This window comes from Mirounga leonina, unplaced genomic scaffold (assembly GCF_011800145.1).
Source record: "Mirounga leonina isolate KUSES-001 unplaced genomic scaffold, KU_Mleo_1.0 Mir_127, whole genome shotgun sequence".
NCBI classification, from domain to species: domain Eukaryota; kingdom Metazoa; phylum Chordata; class Mammalia; order Carnivora; family Phocidae; genus Mirounga; species Mirounga leonina.
In genome coordinates, this window is record NW_023270316.1 from 62,973,165 (window position 1) to 62,986,285 (window position 13,121).

General features: G+C 42.1%; 1 protein-coding gene across 3 annotated transcripts in view; it reads left to right on the plus strand.

The window, feature by feature from the left end:
- The window catches only part of LHFPL6 (LHFPL tetraspan subfamily member 6), a 248,022-nt gene that overhangs the window by 217,074 nt on the left and 17,827 nt on the right, over positions 1 to 13,121 (plus strand). The gene's annotated exons all lie outside the window — the stretch shown is intronic.

Sequence of the window (13,121 nt, forward strand, 5' to 3'; positions counted from 1 at the left end):
ACCCAGGCGCCCTATAGTGTGTTCTACTTAGCAATCTATAAAAAAGGTTGTTGAGTACTACATGGTTTGCATCATTATAATCTGTACTAATTGGATTATATTTTGCTTGGTTGATGAACCTCCATTTCCTTAAACACGTCCTTATTTCTTTCTAGTTGGGTATTTCGTCTAGTCCAGTTTTCTGTGATTTTAAGGCATATTGTAATGAGAAATTTAACGAAAGGAAGTCTTTTCTTTATTGAATCATTTTCTGAGGACTTTTTTCTGGAATTGGTGTTACTACATCAAAGACAATTGCCAAGCAAATATACTTTCCTCTGATATAAGGATAGACAGATTAAGTTTTTGACCTTTAGTGCAAAGTGAGTTGCTAACTTAAACATTCACTTGTCCCATTAAATACTTCACTCTAAGAAGAAATGTTCGAGGGAGTTGGTCTAATGTCAGTTGGTCTATCCCAAATCATCATTTAAAAATTCAACGTTAGAACTTCTGTGAAAAAAATTTGTCAGATCTTGAGAAAAATGGACAGATGTGATACCACATCACAGTTTTGTGAATTTGAAAATAAAGCAATTTCTGTTTGACTCTGGATGACAAACACCCTGCTTCCCTCAAAATAATACTAGTTCTTTTGGTGGAGAAGCCCATACAATTAACTACTACTAATTTGCATGGATAAAAATAAAAGAGATTTCTGACTGTGCTTCCCTCCTTATGAAGGCTTTCCCAAGTCTGGATGCGTTTGTGATTGCTGGAAACGCAGAGAAGGGAAAATGCCAGCACAAAGTTGAGTGTCAGCTTGGTTTTGTTGTTGCTATTGTTGTTTGTTTTTGGTTTGGGGGTTGTTTTTTGCCTTTTGGTTTTGGTGGGATTTTTTCATTTTGTTTGTTTGTTTTTGGGGTTTTTTTGGAAAGCAAACTGTGTCCAGGGGAGATATTTTAACACAGTGTTTCGCATTTTTCTTTTTCTGGTGTTTGGGGCATTCTTGGCTGTTTCACACACGCCTCAACTTGATTAGAAAACTGTTCTTGCTGATCTTTTGCTATTGTGTGTGCTGTATTAATTAGCAGGTTATAATGAAACCCATATCCTGTTTTTGCAGTTTTCATTACTGCATCCCCAGTAGTTTATATCTTCTCAGCATTGTGGATTAAAAATTTGAATGTCAAACTTAAAAAAAAAAAAGAAAAAATTTGCCTCTTTACTGGTGGTAATAATTTCTTTTGTGATTAAACTCACCAAGACATTTTAACAATTTAAAAACTACAGTGTTTTAATTTTTGCCTGTTTCTTTTTAAATTTCTCTTAGATGGATGATGAGGAAAAAATAAAACTGGCATTATTTATAGATAAAATGAGCTCTAGGTCCTGCAAAACCGTCCTACAAAACTGCTTCTGTTTTCTATCTTTAAAAAATTGTTACTGTTCCCCTGAATGCTGATGAAGGCTGAACTTCAGCAAATGAGTGAAGTCACAGATTATGGTGCTAACTTGGGAGAGCCTAGGACTGGAGTTGGGAGCCACAGCATGTGTGTGAGGGGGAGCATTCTCAGGAAGGATGGGTCGGGGGCCCACGGTTTTAGTGGGACGCATGCTGGTTGCCACAGACACACCCTGCCTCTTCCACTTCTGAGAACCCAAGCCCATTGCTGCCGCCTCTCAAAGGAGACAGTGAGCAGGCACATCTTCCTCCCGAGGGTTGGGAAATGTTAATGTCGTTAAGGTTCGTGTTTTCTTTATGGTGGGGCGTGGGCCACTTTCTTGGCGTCCCGTTACTGAAATGTTACTTTCTCTCTCTAAAGCATATCCTGAAAGAAACCATCGCTTTTGGTTTTGTATGGAAGATTTTTTTTTTTTTAATTTTTTTTTCTTAAGATTTTATTTATTTGCGAGAGAGACAATGAGAGACAGAGAACATGAGAGGGAGGAGGGTCAGAGGGAGAAGCAGACTCTCTGCCGAGCAGGGAGCCCGATGTGGGACTCGATCCCGGGACTCCAGGATCATGACCTGAGCCGAAGGCAGTCGCTTAACCAACTGAGCCACCCAGGCGCCCCCTATGGAAGATTATTTAAGGAGTGCATTCATTCAATTATCCAGCCAACAAGTATTTATGAGGTGCTTACGGTGCACCAGGCCCTGGGCTAGGTGCTGGGGATGTGCCATCAGCAAGGCATTTTAAAAGACCCTGTTCACTGCCCTCAGGGAACTGAAAAAACCAGCAGGACAGGCAGATGTTCAAGAAGATCATATCCCTGGGATGTGTGTTAGAAAGGAAGGGTGTCGGGCACGGCAATGGACCTCATGGTTGCCTTACAATATTATTCCATGCTGGTTGGTGATTCTAGGCCAGAGGCTGAGAAACCGTCTCTGTAAAGAGCCAGCTAGTGACCGTTTTCCGCTTTGGGAGCCATATGGTCTCTGTTGCAACGATTCAGCTCTGCAGTTGCAGCAGGAAAGACGCTCCATGTATAAATGGGTGTGACTGTCTTCCCATAACATTTTGTTTACAAAAACAGGTGGTGGCGCTCTCGTCTGAGGACCCCTGATTTCAACCAGCGCATACCCCTGACACTCCAGAAAGAGGTTCATTTCAGATAATGCTCCTTTATTGATCCCTTCAGCCGCCGGGCCGGCTGGTCAGGGCCCAGGGCAGAGGCTGCGCAGGGCAGCCCCATCCAGTTATCCTAGTATGCTGCACACATACTCTACTTTTCTTGTTGTGCCGGGTTGTAAATAGGTGGCAAGCACTCTAAATTAATCTTGGTCATCTTACCTCTTAACACGAGTTTGGGATGGGAAGGCTGAAGCCCATTTGGACCAGGGATTACGGCAGGAGATGTGTCCAGAGGCCTTTGGGGAAAAGGGGGTCACATGCCTAAGGGAAAGGCCCCCAGAAGCCATGCTCCCCCTCCCTCTGGCAGCCGGGTAGAAAGGCAGGAAGAAGCAGCCTCGGGGGGCTCTGAGGTAGGCAGAGGAACCAGCTGAGGCTCAGCCATCCCGGAAGCAGGCCTTCCCTAGGAATTTTCAACCTTGCTGATACATAGTAATTCATTTCCTTACTGGGTAATGTTAAAGGCATCTCTTCTCTTCCTGGCTGCTGAAGGCAGCCTGACAGCTATTTTATTTAGTTGCTATATCGCAGTTCAAGCGGACTTGACCTCCCCTGGGGGCATCCTAAGGAAGTATTATTTTTAGCTGAGCCTTCATTCAAGGCTGTGAAGGGTTTATGTAGGTAAAGGGTGAGTGTGGGTGTGTTTTAGGTTGCAGGGTAGGCAGGGAGTAGAGCCAAGAGAGAGCCCAAGGAGGCACACTGGAGGAGGTAGGAATGGGGGGTGGGGATGGGGGTGGGTAGGAAGGGCCTCCCAGGTTAAGAGTATTTAAACTGAGTCCAAACACATAAGTAGTAGTTAGGCAAGAAACAGATTTTATAGAAACTCACGTTTGTGGTTTTAACGTACTGTGGTAGAAGTCTAGTAGAATCTAGTTTTTAAAATGCCTTTTTTCCTTAACCTCCTTAACCTTTCCTTAACCTCCAATAATTTGCAGGTTATAGTCAGTGGGGAAAAAATGGGAACAAAAATAGAAAATTTGTCCAAGTTGCTAGAAGTCATTTGGAAGATCCAGGAGGAGCCTGTATTCCCTCATGTAGCATGCTAGTGCAGGAGGACGACAGGAAAACGGAGAGGTTGCTGTGAGCTAAACCAAGCCCCAAACTGGGTAGACCAATGGGGACTCATGGGAATACTCTGAGATGTGGTTCCAGATGATCCTGGGAAAGTTCCACAGGCAGAAGGAGCTCCATGTAGCCAGTAATGAAGTGATGGAGCAGGGTCCAGGCACCTCCAAAGGAAAAGCAAGGAGATTTAGGGAGAATTTTTTATGTGCCTTGAAAACAATTTTATAAGGCTATTGATTATTTCTCAAGCATTTTAATATGTTATGAAGTGCGAAGCTTTGCAGCAATTTCGCAAAAATACCCGGTTTTACAAATCAAAGATTGTTACTGTTTACCTTTGGATCATTCTTATTTATGAAGAAGCCAGGAGCATGTTTGAATACACATATTTTTAAAACAGGGAAACAAGAGTACAAACAGGCTGCATAATGACTTCCTAAATTACCCAACTAAAATTGTACAGCTTGCCTTGACAGTAGCTTTCAGCCTTTAGCATTAAAATCAGAGGGAGACTTGTTTCTCTCATTGGTGTTTTAAACAAATATGCCAGGTGATTCAGGTGCAAGGGATCAGCAGCCATACTTTGAAACAAAATTACCCTAATTGATATAGAAAATTACCATTTTTTAATTTTTTATTTGAGTATCGTTGACACACAATATTACATTAGTTTCAGGTGTACAACACGGTGATTCAGCATCTCTCTATGTCATGCAATGCTCACCACAAGTGTAGTTACCATCTGTCACCATCCAACACTGTTACAGTGTCATTGACTATATTCCCTATGCTGTGCCTTTTATTCTCCTGTCTTACTCATTACGTAACTGGAAACTTGTATCTCCCACTCCCATCCTCCCATTTTGCCCATCCCCTAACACCCTTCCCTCTGGCAACCATGTTTGTCTTCCGTACAGAAAGAAAGTTAATTTTTTGTACTTTGCTAGAATGTTGTTTAACATTCATTTTGTTTATATACATCAGGGTGCTTTCACTTTAGGTTACAAAGATCTGATTCCAACCAGCTGAAACAAAGAAGATCTTTACGACCTCTTACCATAGGAAGGCCAGAGCTAAGGTGAGCTGCAGACTTGACTGATCCTGGAGTTCCAGGATGGTGTCCAGGGCCCAAGATTTTCCTGAACAGGAGACCTGTCACTTGCAGGTCAACCTCGGTCCCACCATCTTAAGTTTGGTTTCATCTTGAGGCTAGTTTTCTTCTCATTGGTGATTACATTTGGCACATGTAGCTTGTGTTCATGTCAAATAAGAGAGGGTGAGTTTCCCCTGGTCCCAGTAATGGACTAAAAGTCTCTCTCCTCAATCTAATTGGGCCAACTTGAATGAATAGCTGCTGTCAGGGGAAACTGTGTACAAATTGGCTTCTTCTGGCGGAGCTTGGATGTGTCCAGAGTTTTATAGAACAGATTTTACTGAGAAGTAGTGGCATTTGTAACTGGAAGATGAGGCTAAGAACAGAAAAGACATCTCAGTCTGTTTTGTTGTTGTTGTTGTTGTTGTTGTTGGCCTTGGTGCCCTGTGTTCCTTCCATCATGAAGCCTGTGGTTGTGGACTAAGCGTCAATAATGGCTTATACTGTGTAAGTGTTAACAATGGTGAATTTATTTATTACTTTTTAAGAGAACAAAACAATACAGGTGTTAAGAATTATATGTAGTGTAACCTAGTATCTTCACAAAATAAAAATCCAGTAGATGTTTGCCATTGTTATTCATGTACAGGACCATTTTTAATAAATATTTGCTGATTAATCTTTTCTTCTTCCTTTTACATTCATAACAGTAAGTTTGTATTTACACATTAAGCATAAGGTCTTTATAATCAGGTTGTCCAATTGATTTAATTCATGCCTCAGAGATATTTTCATCCACCCGACTTTTCTAATTATATCCTAATGATCAAAAGTAGTGTTTCAATTAATTTGTCTTGCTAATTTGCCAAGTAAATTTGAGTAATTATTGCTTTCATTTTGCTATTTAATTTGATTAAGAAGCCATCATGTTTCCTGTTCTCAAAATTATGCTCTTGGCTTCTCAAGAACAGTACCATAAACTCTGAAAACTCAGAAACTCTCAGTGTTGAAAAAGATGAGAGTCTGTTTCCTCCACATTTTCAGTCCAATGAAGAAATCTCTTCCAATCTGAACAATGACCATGTCACATCTCTTTGGACACATCTCTTTGACTCCTGACTCATGTTTTCTTTCCTTTCAAATCTAAACGCACTTGAGAAAAAATAATTTGCAGGTTATAGTCAGTGGGGAAAAAATGGGAACAAAAATAGAAAATTTGTCCAAGTTGCTAGAAGTCATTTGGAAGATCCAGGAGGAGCCTGTATTCCCTCATGTAGCATGCTAGTGCAGGAGGACGACAGGAAAACGGAGAGGTTGCTGTGAGCTAAACCAAGCCCCAAACTGGGTAGACCAATGGGGACTCGTGGGAATACTCTGAGATGTGGTTCCAGATGATCCTGGGAAAGTTCCACAGGCAGAAGGAGCTCCATGTAGCCAGTAATGAAGTGATGGAGCAGGGTCCAGGCACCTCCAAAGGAAAAACAACCAGCTTTGCTGGTCGCTCAGCCTTCTTAGGGGCCTCTTTTCATGAAGAGAAGGGTTTTCTGAATTCATTCTAGCAAGTGAGGAGAAGAACCACTTCAGTTCGGGGCCATGAATACCAGTGGGACCATGACAACAATAGTAGACCATACACATATCCGCTTTAAATTATAGCTTAGTAAATGCCTCTAGTCTTGCTTTAGGAAATAGTACCCCTTCTGTGTAATCCTAGATCCAATTCTGTCTGCTTCCCTAAACACATCTTTGTAGGTTTCGGATGAGCCTATGGGACAGGAATTTTGCAACTTTAGGGTCTATCTCAGTGTTTGGCCCAGAGAAGTATTCAATAGATTTATTTACTCAATGGATATTTATTAAGCACATTTTTGGCATCAGAAATTGTGCCACATACTTAGGATGAAATTATGAATTAAGATAAACATGATCCTTACACATGTCACATATCTGCCACCCACTGAATGGTTAAAAGAAGGGAGGGAGAAAAGGAAAGGGGGAAGGGTGGGGATGGAGGGGGGAGAGGAAATAAAGATGAATGGGGGGAAGGAAAGAAGATGAGAGGGAAGGAAGGAAGAAACCCTACTGCTGATTTTTGACCTCTAAAAAGGAAGCCGCCATTATGTTTCTGTAGATACTTGGCCACTGATATCCTGGTGAGATTATGGCATTACTTTCTAAAGGAATATGGCTTAACCATCTCCCAGGAAAAAAATCAAGTTCAGGGTCATAGTTTAAAGAACAAAATGCCCTGAGAGATGAAAAAGAAATAGCTCTAAATTCTTTCCTTCCTAAGTCTTTTTGGTTTGGTTATTTCAGAGCAGGATCATCCCCAAGCCTGTATTAAGACTTCTTAAAACCTAATTCAGTGGCTTACAGTGATTTGCAGCAGTGAAATTCCGTGATTGTAGAAAAAGGTAATTCTCTTTTAAAAAAAAAAACTGTGGGAAATAATATTTCTTAAGACATGGCCGCCACACTCTTGAGAAGAATAGACTAGTTCCCTTTTAAAGATTCTCCTTAATTTTTTGAGTGTTATCCCCTTTATAAAAACAAAAAAATAGATACACCTGAGTGGCGTGCTATTTTAGATATAGTGTACTTAAGGAAATTGAACTGGCTATTCTAATTATTCTTTTGTATTAGGTGCTCTTAACTATTTCTTAGTAAGTTCCACTTGGGTATTAATCTGGCAGTAGAAAAGCACTAATTTTAAATTTAACTGTTTTTGATATTTTAGATCCTCTCTCAGGAATGAACTTTGTTCAGCTGACTCTATCAATGATGTCTGTAAGAAAGAAAAGGCAATTAAGATAAATGGGCCATATGAACATCATCTTGAATAAATCTGTAGGTTTTACTAAAATATCCTGGTAGTTAAGGATTTGGGGAATAATCTGCTAAGTAGGAAGAACTTATCCCCTCCTCCATCCTGAAGCGCACCCCTTTTGATGATGTAATTAATACAGCCCCCTTGAGAAGTCCCCTACCTGCTCCCTGCCCTCAAAGAGATTATAGTTGAGAGGCTTATCACAGATTTATCTTAGAACATTCTCTTATTAAATAGTGACACTGAGGAAAGACCTTCCAGTGCTGTTGCTGGGAGATTTGTCTATATGAACATTAGAGTTCTTTCAAATCTTGCTATTATCATTCTTAATCTCTGAAGAAATATTTCTGCCCCAGAATTGAGAACTCATGTGTTTTGTGCCCTTACTGTATATTTCTGCCTTTGTTCTACTTACCCTCCTTAGCGGGTCTTCTGTTAAGAAATGGCTATTTGTAAGCATTATTGATTAATAACATACCAAAGTGTTTTAGAATAAAACCAAAAATATAACAAAGTCATCAAAAGGCTGATCTGACTTCCTTCTTTTTTTTTTTTTTTAAGATTTTATTTATGTATTTGTCAGAGAGAGAGAGAGCACAAGCAGGGGGAGCGGCAGGCAGAGGGAGAAGCAGGCTCCCTGCTGAGCAGGGAGCCCAATGCAGGACTCAGTCCCAGGACCCTGGGATCATGACCTGAGCCTAAGGCAGATGCTTAACTGACTGAGCCACCCAGGGGTCCCTCATCTGACTTCTAATCTGATTTTTAATCTGGTGGAATGTTGACAAAAACTAATTAATGTAGAGAATTTGTAGAGCAAAACTCTTTTATGAGGTCTTTTCAGAAAATTTCATATGAATTAATTGTTCCAGAGTACTGAATTTTCCCCTTAAAGGAATAGTTAATGGGAAAAGCGTGGACTGGTTTCAATCCCAGTTTCACTCTCTTTTAGCTGTTTGATTCTGGCCTCTCAAAATTTCAGTTCTTCAGTCTCTAAAAGGGAATGACAATCCCTACTTCACAGGCCCACTGAAAAGATTAAATGTGATGAGAGTGGAAGGTGCTTTATACATGGAAGGTCTAGTGTAACCATTAGTCCTTCCTTTCTGCCTTAAAGGCCAACACACCTCCTATTTTAATCATGTTGAAATAGTTTGAGAATGTAGATGTATTATAGCCAGAATCCATCATTTTAACCAGATTATATGAAACATCTAAAAAAACATAAGCAAGGGCGCCTGGGTGGCTCAGTTGGTTGAGCGACTGCCTTCGGCTCAGGTCATGATCCTGGAGTCCCGGGATCGAGTCCCGCATCGGGCTCCCTGCTCGGCGGGGAGTCTGCTTCTCCCTCTCCCACTCCCCGTTTGTGTTCCCTCTCTCGCTGTGTCTTTCTCTGTCAAATAAATAAATAAAATCTTAAAAAAAAAATAAAAATAAAAAAACATAAGCAAGTCTTTAAAAAAACATCATTAGCAGTTATGTTCTTATGTGATTCAGAAGGAGTCATTCCTAAGAGTGAAGGACATTTGTAGAGTGATTTGCCTTTACACTAAATAACCAAGAATGAAAAAATTTTTGAGTTCTTTCTTGTTTTTTGCTGTTGTTTTGCAACAGTTTTATGTCACACTGTCAGCAATTACTCATTGCAGTTATTAATTATGCTTTTCTCTCTGTATTCCCTCACCTCTGATTTGTGTCCTTTCTAATCTAATCATCATAAATCATCTTAAAATCATTCTTTTAAAAGAATACAGTTCAGGGTGCCTGGATGGCACAGTCAGTTTGATAAGGAAAATCTGTGTCCTAAGATGGCCGACCGAGCCAGTGAGAGAGTCCCAGTCCTTGCCCCGGGACTCTTCCGGGTTCTTCTCCCTGCCCTGCTTCGCGCATGCACCAAAAGTGCGAAGCATGCGGAAGTAGAAGTGTATAATTGCCCCCTTTGTGCTCGGGGCTCAGACCTTTGGAGACCACTCTCCTCTGAGCCCGCTGGCATTAAATAAATCTCCTATCCTCCAAGATCTCCGGGTGCTGCGTGGTTCTTCCGTCGGATGATCCAGTCCAGGTTCCATAACAGGTTAAGTGTCCGACTCTTGGTTTTGGCTCAAGTCATGATCTCAGGGTCGTGAGACTGAGCCCCACGTTGGGCTCTGTGCTAAGCGCAGGGTCTGCTTAAGACTCTCTCCCTCTGCCCCTCCCCCTGGTTTTCTCCTCTCTCTCTAAAATAAATAATCTTAAAAAAATAAAGGAACACAGTTCAACTCTGTTTCTGTGCACCGTGTATCTTTAAGTACTGATTTTTGTATGCACTGGACAGTTTTGTTTTGTTTTTTTCTTACCTCCTGATTTGGGGTCCTGTTTTGGATAGCCAAGAATGTCAGCTACATGGTATCTGGATAGTAAGCTGCTTTGGCTTGGCAACTGGATGTTTTGATGACACTGGTAAATGAGTTTGAGGTTACAGGAAGCCTTGTTCCAGGGATTGGTGTCTCCGGATCATTCAAGGGTCCAAAGTCTATTAATAGGCTTCAGAGATTTGTGACCCCACTGAAATTGTGTGCAAATTTTATATGCCTATGTGTCTATGCTGTTTTCTAGAGAGTTTATTTGTAGCTTTTATATGTATTCAAATATGTTTCTGACATCAGAAAACTTAGAACCTCTGGTAATCCACATTTGGAAGTCTGATATTAGGAACCTGAGAAAAGTGACCTCTAGACTTTACCTGCCAACAATCCTCAAACACCTCCCTCCCGCACCCCCCTCCCCCTGCCCCGAAAGCTGGAAAGCCACTGAACCCTTTTGACTTGATTTCATTATCGGTGGAAGTGTTTGTCGGGGGGATGTTATAGAGCAAAACATCGTAGTTACAATATGTATTATTGCAAATGGATACTCCCAAACACCAATTCTACATTGAAATCATATCTGTGAAAATGAGTGTTCAGCCTTCCTAGTGAATTGACTGTTTCCACTTAGACTGATGGCCAGTTTCACTGGTGCCACTATGAGGAGACAGTTCTCCAGCATGTCCCGAGGGCTCTTGGTTCTGAATTGTCTTGTCAAAGATGTTTGTATACCGAACAGCCTTGAATCCTGCTGGAGCAGAGGACAAGGTTGTTTGTTGTTTAGCATAATAAAGATAATGTCTCCCTCTGGGGCAAAATTTGGGCAGATTTGTTTGCAGCCTATTATAAAAAATTGGGGTTCCCTAAGCATAGGATTCCTCAACTGTGACCCAAACTCACTGAGTTTGTCACATCAGCCCCTGTGCGGGGTGGGAGGACAGGGGATGGATGCAAATGGGAAGCTCAAGCTGCTTGCTGAGCTGTGAGTGATGCACTCCTCCACCTCTGACCTGGGAGTCTCCTGGCTTTTCCAGCATCTGTGAAATGTGGCCGTTGACTTTGCTAGTTTGCAAGCAGAGTAAAATCTCAGACTCTTCACAGTTCTTGACATCACTGTCCTAATGCCTGTGATTCCTTTGAAGATACTTAAGGATAAAGAGAGAGAGATGTGTCTCAGGGCAAGTCACAACTCAGGTGCCTCCTCCAGAACAGATACTCAAGGCTGCTAGCACGGTGTTCCGTTATCCGTAACTCAACCAACATCAGAAGCTTGGCTATTAGGATCGCCATGTCAGAAATGGGTTTTTATTGGTGGAATTAGCATCTGACTAATTACCATGATGAATGCTAAAAATGGATTCCCTATCCTTGCATGAAGAGATTTAAACATCCATTTAGGCATATAGCCATTATTCTAAGTCCCAGTGATATTCAAAATCTCTAAGAACCAGTTTTTCATAGGCCCTGACCAGTCCAAACTGAGAGAAATCTTGGCCACAGCACTGGAGCAGACTCCCAAGGAATCCTGCTCTGCCAGGCACTGACTCTTGGGAGTTTCTGGCTTTCTGGGACATGAGGCTAGGATTCTCTAGAGTTCTCAGAGGCAGGGAAGGGACAATGGGACACTTGGGGAACTTGGAGAAGTGGATGTTTACCCATCAGTACCGAGAGGTACATATTTTAGTATTTTAACAAGTGATACAGCTTCACTGAAGCATTCCAGCTAAATGTATGCTGACCTTAGGAATGGCAGCCAAGGCGTGATCATCCCTAAACAGCTCCATTTCCAGTCTTTCTTTGGAGGATTTCCGGTTGTTTGTTGCCAAAGGGAACAGAATCCTGCCCTAGAACATTGCTCCAGTGGTTCCTTCATGCAAAGTGGTATTTCCAAACTCTTAAAGGATAGAGAGCTAGGGTTTAACTAGCTCCCAGACCAGGTTGATGACCTGGTTTGTGCCTGCTTCTTGATAGCTGTTTGTTTAATAAGCGTCTGTCTATGTAGCAGCATTTGGTCTGAGACTCGTGTTCATTATAACTTGGAAATGAGATCGTAGGAGAGTGGCTACCGGGCACCATCCCTCACACTTTTTCAGCAGTTACTGTAATTTACTGGAGAGTCTCAAGGTTGTGCTTGACCAAATTGGATTAGGCTCATCCCCAGCAACCACCTTACACATAAGGAGGGATCATCCAGGCAAACCTCTTAGATGGAGGGCAGCGAACCAAGATCAAAGCAGTGCTTGCTGCAGCCCATTTCCGTTTAAGTGGGTACAGAGAGTATATTCAGAGGCTGCTTGGTGGCCAATGGAAGCATGACAAACAAAGGGAGGAGGGCAGATAAAATGCCAACAGGATGGCGTGCAGCACCTCTTCATGTGGGTTTGCTGGAAAACTGGCTAGAGCCGCAGGCTACACGGAGGACCAGCAATTAGGCACAGCCTAGGTCCCTTCACACTCTCTTTTGTGGCCAATTCATGAGTCAGAGGAGCTGAATTTCAGGTCATTCCAGCCTTTATAAATGGCAGCGATAGACAGAAACCAAAGGCTAATCTGTCACCATACACTGAGTAAACCCCACTGGTGATCTCAGCCTGCCCCACACGGGGATTGCATTCTGTGTCGGCTCACAGCGTGAACACAAAGACCACCCGTGTATACTGTATATATAGGACCCGTGTGTGTGTCTTATCACCTTAACAGCAGCGTTATCTCTAGTGACACTTTTAGGATGGATTCAGTGCTAAGGGGCAGGGATTGATAACTGTGCTAGCAGACACCCAGCCGGCCAGACGGGACAAAGGGGAAACCATTTTTCATGTGTAAATCTTGCAAATGTGTATCTTAACAAAATTATTTACTGGGCCACGCAACAGAGGTCCATTGGATTGGTGTGATCATAAGAATTCAGATGCACTCACCCTACTTTTCTGACACTTCAACTGAAATTTGATTATATTTCTGGAAGCACCAGGGTAGTTTTATTTTCTTTGGCCATTCCTTTGTGTCGCGGGAATGCTACGTAGGCAAAGCATCTTTGCCACCTGTTTCCCGGTTATGGGGCTTTTACCGGAATTCAGGATGGGAAGATGCAGGACCTTGAGTCAGTGTAGAGTTTAAGAGGAAGGACCCAGAATGGATCTGATGGGAAAGAAAAACAATGAGCAGGCTTGGTGTGGTAG